General features: G+C 49.5%; 1 protein-coding gene across 5 annotated transcripts in view; it reads right to left on the bottom strand.

Moving 5' to 3' along the window:
- EPN2 (epsin 2) overlaps positions 1–5008 on the bottom strand; it is a 42649-nt gene extending 37641 nt beyond the window's left edge. For 3 of the 5 annotated variants that reach the window (XM_017823199.1, XM_017823200.1, XM_017823193.1), the window contains exon 1: positions 4899–5008. The gene's annotated coding sequence lies outside the window, so the exon portion shown is untranslated. Of the gene's footprint in view, positions 1–946; positions 969–4898 lie in introns of those variants that run through there. The other 2 variants (XM_017823198.1, XM_017823197.1) reach the window with 2 other exon arrangements.
- Between the last annotated feature and the right edge of the window lie 3346 nt (positions 5009–8354).

The raw sequence follows: 8354 nt of genomic DNA on the forward strand, positions 1-8354 counted from the left end.
AGAGATCTTTAAGGAGATACCCTAAAACAGCAGCCCCCAAAATTAGCCATTACTCCTGCAACACTGAAAAGCAAACAAGGCAAGTGAGTCTTCAGATTCCTGTAGGGTGGACAGAAAACACCTCTAGGTAAGGTGTCTGGCCTAGTTTTAAACTAATAAGCAGCTTTGAACTTGCAAAAAAAAATTTTATGACTTAATTTGTTGAAGTATTGTTCGCTGAGTGCTGCACTATGAGCATAAAAGAGCAAATGATTCACAGATTAATATTTTACTGTAAGGGATAAGAACAGGAGTTCCTGCTGAAAAGAACATCCACCAAGACTTTGGGTCTAAAGGTGATCAAATCCATGTCATAGGAAACACAGCCAGGAGGAGGAACCAGGACTGCTATTCAAATAAACACTGAACAGATGCACACACCTGCAAAGGACAAGTAGTGATGAGTCAAGAAAGGAGGAGGAGAGAGAGGAAAGTCTTCTCCTGCCTGGGTCACCCTCCAAAACTCTCCTGCTCCTCATGACCTGTACCTTTAGTACTTATTATACAGCGACACGACAAGACTCAGCAACTGCAGACAACATGAATAAAACAGCACTGGGAGGAGAGGCAGGAGCTGCAGAAATGTGGAAGGGAACTGCAGAGGTCTCATGCACAAATTTCAACTAATTACTTGAGACAGCTCCGGGAACTCGACTCCTGATTGTGGAAGGAGAATTATTACTTGCAAACAACTTGTATGTCTGAGGACAACAAAACATACTGTGTTTGAGATTCCTTAAAGCTCTACCCAGCCACCTCCACCATAAACACAGATAAGTGGAGCCTCCAAGGCGGAGCTGCATCCAGGCCTGGGCTGGGACTGGTTTTACCCAGTCCCAGAGGTAGAACCAGCTGCACTCCCACTGCCAGTGGGGACCTGTTCATGCCTGAGCTCCGGTTTCCCCACCTGGAAAGAGCTGGATTTTGCAAGCCAAGGCACAGGCAGCGTGAACAGCCCAGGCCTGACCTTGGACACGAGCTCCAGGCACTCGTTAGAGGCATTTCTGTTAACAGCTCTGAGTGACACAAAACACAGAGACACACTATTAACAATTAATGCAATCCAGGGGACTGGTTCTGAGATCAGTTCAAGTTCAGTTTTTGTAACAATACCAAAAAATGAGCTAAAAATTACATACACAGAAGAAAAGCATCTCACTAGCATAATGAGTCAAAGTTGTATCTCTGCGTAAAAATGCTCAACAGCGAATTACAAACCAAATTCTGCAAACACCCCCAGTGTCCAGGGACACTGCAACCAACAGACACAAAATACTTTTATATTTTGTTATTAGTATAATCATTCATACAAACTCTACTGTCAGATATTTACAAGCATTTATCTTCTTGTGGGTAACTGAACATGTGTACTACAGTTTGAAGGAACTCAAGCTTGGTCCTTTAAGCTACTCTCTCCTTAGAAGCTGCCTACAACCCCTAGTTACCTACCAAACACACCTTACAAGTGTCTGAGGCAACTGTTTTGCTTTTATCAATGGTTTGGAGCATTGTCATAAAATCAGGCAAACGCCAAATTTGGAAACCAAAGACAAAACTGTTATTGGCAGAATGATAAATAAGGAATACCAGTTCTTCTGGAGCTCTCTACCTGTTGCTGCACTCACCGAGAGGCTCAGCCACCGAGGTCCAGATCCACCCTGGAGCTCATGGTCTCCGAAGTCACCTGCTCTGACATTCAACCAATCCTGAATCCTTTTCCCTCACAGAACAGGAAAACAACCCTGTAACAGCCACCTAAACCAACTCGGACTTTTCATGGTCCGTTATCCAGCGCACACCAGCCTGGAACCAGCCCGGGGCACGCCAACGGCCCCACAGTGAGCCCCGGCAGGTTTTATTCCAGAGGGCAGCATCCATGTTGTTCTCCTCCATGGAGTCTCCTGCCTTCCTAATGAGCAGCCAGGCTACTGAAAAACACAAAAACCCGCTGTTCTTTGAAGCACTTAAGCCAGCAGGGTACTGGTACGTCTCGATATTTTCCCTGCACAGATCAGAGCGAGGCAAAGTGGAAAAAGAACATTACAGGCGTTCCTACAAACCAGGCACATTTCATTTTCTATTAGTGCCATTCCCAAGGGACAATTTAGAGCTCTGCAAATATGGCACTGGAAGACTGGAAAGTTGCTTCCTGAGTACCAGTCATTAAATAAAGATATTAGAGAGACTTATATTCTTGTAGACCAAACAAAACCGACAGTCATTTCCCCATCCTACGTATGAGACCTAAGAAAAGCACGATCAGGAATATCATAACTGCTCTGTAATGTATTTCTCCTAAAACTGATTATCATTTAATGATTTCTCTCTCTAAAAAGAAAAAAAAAACCAAAACAACACAACAAACCCCAACCACAGAAGCAAAACACTAATTTCTGTATCAAGAGAGACTATCAGCATTTTATGAAGTAACAAATTAGGCCTTTGGCATTTCCCAGCAGTGATCCAAGATTTGAGGCTTCTTAAAAGCTCCAAGTTTGAAAGCAATCAAATGGCTGACAGCTGGAACAAAATTAGCATGATTAACCAGTTATGTAAATAATGAGGTGGTCAGGCCAAGCTGAATCCATTTCTGCTCCCTGCATTACACTGGACATCAGATGTTTGTCAACTCTTCATTAAAAGTGACTGTAGGAATAATGGAGGTGAAAACCAACCTGAACATCACCGGCCAGGCCACCTGACAGCCAGGGATCTCTCCTCTGGTCCTCACAGGACCACCAGGGAATTCACAGCCTAAATATTACCCAACATACTTGTCTCCTACCTAGGGAAGGGGGCAATTATTTTTTTTCTAAGGAGAGAAGTCCATGAAAAGATGGAGAAAGATGGAGAGAGGCTATTTGCAAGAGCATGGTGTGACAGGACAAGGGGAATGGCTCCCACTGCCAGAGGGCAGGGATAGATGGGATATTGGGAAGGAATTGTGAGGGTAGGGAGGCCCTGGCACAGGTTGCCCAGAGAAGCTGTGGCTGCCCCATCCCTGGAAGTGTCCAAGGTCGGGTTGGACGGGGCTTGGAGCAACCTGGTCCAGTGGAAGGTGTCCCTGCCCATGGCAGGGGGTGGCACTGGATGGGCTTTAATGCCCCTTTCAACGCAAACCATTCCATGATTCTATGATCCTGTTAGCATTATATTTCATTTCCTAAAGGCTGATATTAATTTTCATCCCTCAGTGCATGTAAAAGTCAAGCTGCCCTGCAGGAGAACCCTCGTGATGTCGCAGAGTTACTCCATGGCAAGGAGGAAGTTACAATCAGCACCCCCAAGTCAAACTTCCTCAAATGTAACCCACAATCAATTCAGCCTTATCAGCATCTGCCTCCAGGAATGCACACTCATGGGTCATTTGTACTTGATAAATTTTGATAACTTAGTTAAATATTTAATATAGGCAACATTATCTCTGAAATTCGGTCAAGCTAGTTTACCATTACTTCGAGTTTATAAAGGAAAATTTATCAAAAGTTTTGATTCTTCCCAATAAAACACTGTATTTGAGTTTGCTCAAAAATAACATATCTGAGAATCAGCCAAGACAAACATATTTAGAAGCAATTCCTAAATAGGCTACATTTTGCTAATAATATCACTACAATATATTTATATTTCTAATCAAAAATCATTCCAACATCCCACATTCTACATCCCCAACAATACAATTTCCTATGACCTTGTGTCTCACAAAACACAGCAACACACTGGAATTATGCAAGAGTTCTGTATTACCATAAAACATGTATTTCAGTGGAGAGAATAATAAAACTTAATCTCATGGCCTGATTTACATTCTGAACTCCTAAAGTCAGACTCCACAGCCCGTAACATCTGCAACGCCTTCCCAAGCTGAACTACTCTTCAGACCTCCTGTTGAAAATGGACGTGCACGTAGATAATTCAGAGTATTTTCTTAGTAGGCAAGAACAAGAAATATGTCCAATTGCTGTAAATTTTAAATCTCACTTGGCTTTTCAGCTCAGCGACGATGCCACGCTTGAGAAGGGGGAGGGGGAAGCATTACACACCCATAAAACTGAGACCAAACGCTACCAATGTTAAAGCCCCATGGCTCGAAATTCTCGTATTTTAATGTTTCAATATTTATATTAAAGCCTTATGGCTTTCAAACAGGGAGCTTCCATAGCGGGCAGGCTGCGATAATTACTGTTCAATACATTTCCCAGCAATAATGCTCAATGTAATACAGCTGGCTGACTACCCAACCCCAATCTGTAGCATCACAGGTACTGCAGGTAATTAAAAAAAAATAAATATATATATATATGTGTAGATAGACAGATAGATAGACAGAGATATATCACAGACCCCTTGTTAGGGTTGGAAGGCACCTCCGGAGACCATCTAGTCCAACACCCCTGTATAAAGCAGACCTTTTAAAATTATTAAAAGCACTAATACACACCTTCCAAATGGCGATATTACTGGAAACAGAATAAAATGACCCCCGCCCCGCCGCGATCGAGGCGAACAGCGCCGGGGCGGGGGGTCGGGCAGGGCGGACCGGAGCCCCCTCCCCGCCCCGGGGCCGCCGCCGGGAGCCCCCCGAGCCCGCAGGCCCCGCCATCCTCCCCCGCAGCCCCGGGAGGCCCATCGGGAGCCAGGCCCAAACTTCGGGCCGCGGGGGCCCAGCCCGTCCCCGCCGCCACCCGCCTGCCCACCGGCGACAACAAAGGGCCACCGCGGCCCCGCCGCCCGCCCCGCGGGGACCCCCGGGGGCCCTTCCCGCGCCCACCCCGCGCCCACCGCGCCCAGGGGATGGCGGGGGGGCCCCGCCCGTCCCCCCCACACCCAGCCCCGCACCCCGCGGGGGCCGCGCTGACCTGCGGGCGCGGGGCGGGCGCGGTGTCCCGGTGTCCCGGTGCCCGGCGGCCGCGGGCTGCGCTTGACACCCACACGCACCATCCAACATGGCGGCGGCGGCCGCGGGGAGGCGGCGGAGGAGGCGGAACCGGCGGCCGCGCGCGGCCCCGAGGCGCGGCCGCGCTGAGGGCGGGGGGGGGAACGCGGCGGTGCCCGTGCCCTCCTTCCCTCGTTCCCTCGCTGCCTCCCCTCCTTCCTTCCTTCCCTCTTTCCGACCTCCGCCGGGGCTCCTCGCAGCCAGACCCGGCGCCAGGGAGGAGCAAGGCGGGATCGCCCGCGGGGCAGAACCCCGGGAGAGGGTCCCTGGCCGCCTCCGAGGGAAGAAGGGTTGGGAACCCCCTCGGGGCTCCCCGGATTTCAGGGCCGGGGATCCCCCCTAAAAAACAGAGTCAAATAATACAAAATAGCGTCTGTCAGTACAAAATAACCACAGTTACGGATCAGGGAATGCTTTAGAGAGGTTCCGTGACTGCCTCTGATGGAAGGAGAAGTCTTGGGGAGCCCCCTCAGGGCTCCCTGGATTTCAGGGCTAGGAATCCCTCAAAAAATAGGGTCAAGTAATACAAAATGACGTCTATCTGTACAAAATAACCACAGTTATGGGTCAGGGAACACTTTAGAGAGCGCCCGTGGCTGCCTCCGATGGAAGGAGAAGGCTTGGGGAGACCCCTCTGTGCTCACAGCTCCCAGGGGAAACATTTCAAAGCCAAGGATCCCCCAAAAATCAGGGTCCAAGGTGGGCTGGCAGCTCCCGAAGCAGAATCACAGAATCAATTAGGTTAGAAAGGACCTCCAAGACCACCACGTCCAACCTGTGACCGATCACCACCTTACCAACTAGACCAGAGCACTGAGTGCCACACCTCGTCTTTCCTTAACCACTTCCAGGTGACTCCACCACCTCCCTGGGCAGCCCATTCCGATGTTTCATCACCCTTCCTGTGAAGAAATTCCTCCTACTGTCCAACCTGAGCCTACCCTGGCACAGCTCCCATTTCCTCACACAGCGCGGTTACTGCACTTTCCCCCTCCTGCCGAAGACAGCAGTACAAAATAACCACGTTTATGGATCAAGGGACACTTTATGGGCATATCTATGGATCAGGGATGGAGCTCTTGGGTCGCCACACTGGGCGATGAAGGGGAGCTTGGTGGGGACACAGAGGCACAAACGCAGCAGGAGGAGCCGGACGGCCTGGGTGGGTCGGAGCACACGTCCTTCCCCTCTGGGGATAATGACTAAACCTGTGTCCGGCATCGCAAGCTAGAGGAGGTTGGTGGACCCATTGTAATGCTCCCTGAATATATTTGTTCCCTTCGTAAAACTGTGAGACAATTCAAGGAAACGGGACATCGCTGCTTGGGACACGGTCGGGGCTGGCGTGGGTCAGGGGAGAAGCTGGCTCTGTTCGGATCACAGCTGGCTCCGGGCAGTGCTGCTGGTTATTTAAAACCCAAATTCCTGAGGAGTCTTGCCTTACTGAAGCATGACAAAACAATGGAAAGGTGGAGCAAACTCCAGTTTATGAGGTATTGCTTAAAAGTGAAAGCAGGGTCCAGCCGAGCACTGCAAACTTTGTTGAATCCCAGAATGGTTTAGATTGGAAGGGACCTTAAAGTCCATCTCATTCCAACCCCCTGCCATGGGCAGGGACACCTTCCACTAGACCAGGTTGCTCCAAGCCCCATCCAGCCTGGCCTTGAACACTTCCAGGGATGAAGCACCCACCAGCCCAGCCCTTTTTCCCATGGAGTCAGTATCAAATCTGCCATAGATTTGAGGTTTAAATACAGAAGAGCAGGGACTGCAGTGAAACACGGAGTGAGCTGCAGTAAAAGCAACTTGTTAAGAAATGCTGCAAGTTCCGATGCCTTGAACACCATCTGGGAGCTGGGAAGCTCCAACCCTTCTGCAGCAAGCTGCAATGCTGGCTTAGCTCTTAACCTTGAGCTAGGAGAGGTAGGCAGAATTAAATTCTGGGTGAAAAATATGAGGGATCAGCACACATCTGATGCTATCAGCGGGAGCTGAAAGAATCCTTCCCCTTTTTCTTCTTTAGAAGGAAACGGCAACGATGGAAGCCCAATGTTTCTGTGCACATTCATTAATCCTAATGATCAGGTGCTGACAGCTCTAAAGAAGGAGAAGAAAGCTCTTGGTTAAAATAAAATGGGAAGAACAGGATTGTTCCTGCTGCCTTCTCTCCTGCCTGTCTTCCTTCCAGGTCTGGGCAGACAGCTCTCTGGAGCAGGAGGCGGCTTCCTCATCATTCCCAGCTCCATCCCAGGTGTCTTTCTACAGTCTAAGTGTGCAAATCAGCAAACCCAGCAAAAAGCTCCTGCAGCTGGAACATCTCTGACAAAAAAAATCTGTTTTCTATCAACCAGATCGAGCCACTTAGTGTGCGCAAAACAAGCCAGTCAAGTAAAATTACACTTTTTTATTACTATTATTTACATGTTAATGCCTTAAATTGCAGTGTTCCTGCTATAGTGGGCAGGTATCAGAGTGACACAGCTGCACCACCAGAGATTTGCCCAGGCTGCAAAGGGATGGTCCCTTGAGGGGAGAAAGGACTCGTGGCAGTGCATCCATGGCCCTTGTTTTGCATTAGCAACAGGAGGTCACTGCATTTGTCCTGTGATTTTAAACCCAGGACCTGGTGCTGAAAACTTCCCACCCCAGCCCTGCCCTATCCCTCTTTGGAATGGGCTGTACCACACCTTGGACATCGACCCAAGCCACTCTCAAATCCTTCCCAGCCCACGAAGTTTCAGCTGCGTTGGCAGAAGCAGAGTTCAAGGCCATGATTTGCAGTGGGAGTTGGGCACCAGGAGCTGACTGCTGCGGCACCGCCCTCACAACCACCCGGGCAGCAGAGCAATCCACGGGGAGACAGCAGATCCCAGAATCATAGAATAGCCTGAGCTGGAAGTGACCCACAAGGATTGTCGAGTCCAGCTCCTGGCCCTGCACAGGACAACCTCAAGAATCACAGACACCTTTCACCAGACCAAGTTGCCCAGAGAAGCTGTGGCTGCCCTGTCCCTGGAACCATTCAAGGCCTGGTTGGATGGGGCTTGGAGCAACCTGATCTAGTGGAAGGTGCCCTTGCCCCCAGCAGGGGAGTTGGAACAAGATGGTCTTTAAGATCCCTTCCAACCCAAACCATTCTGTGATTCTACAAATCCCATCATGTTCCTGAGTGTGTTGTCCAAACCCTCCTTGAGCTCTAGTTGGTGCTGTGACCACTGCCACGGGGAGCCTGTTCAGTGCCTGCCCACCCTCTGAGGGAAGAACCTTCTCCTAATATCCAGCCTAAACCTGCCCTGACGTAGTTTCATGCCATTGCCTCAGGTCCTGTCACTGGTCACCAGGGATAAGACGGTGGCATTGAACCCAGCGAGTGGGTGTA

The sequence above is a fragment of the Lepidothrix coronata genome, unplaced genomic scaffold (genome assembly GCF_001604755.1).
Source record: "Lepidothrix coronata isolate B3197 unplaced genomic scaffold, Lepidothrix_coronata-1.0 Scaffold101, whole genome shotgun sequence".
Lineage (NCBI taxonomy): Eukaryota > Metazoa > Chordata > Aves > Passeriformes > Pipridae > Lepidothrix > Lepidothrix coronata.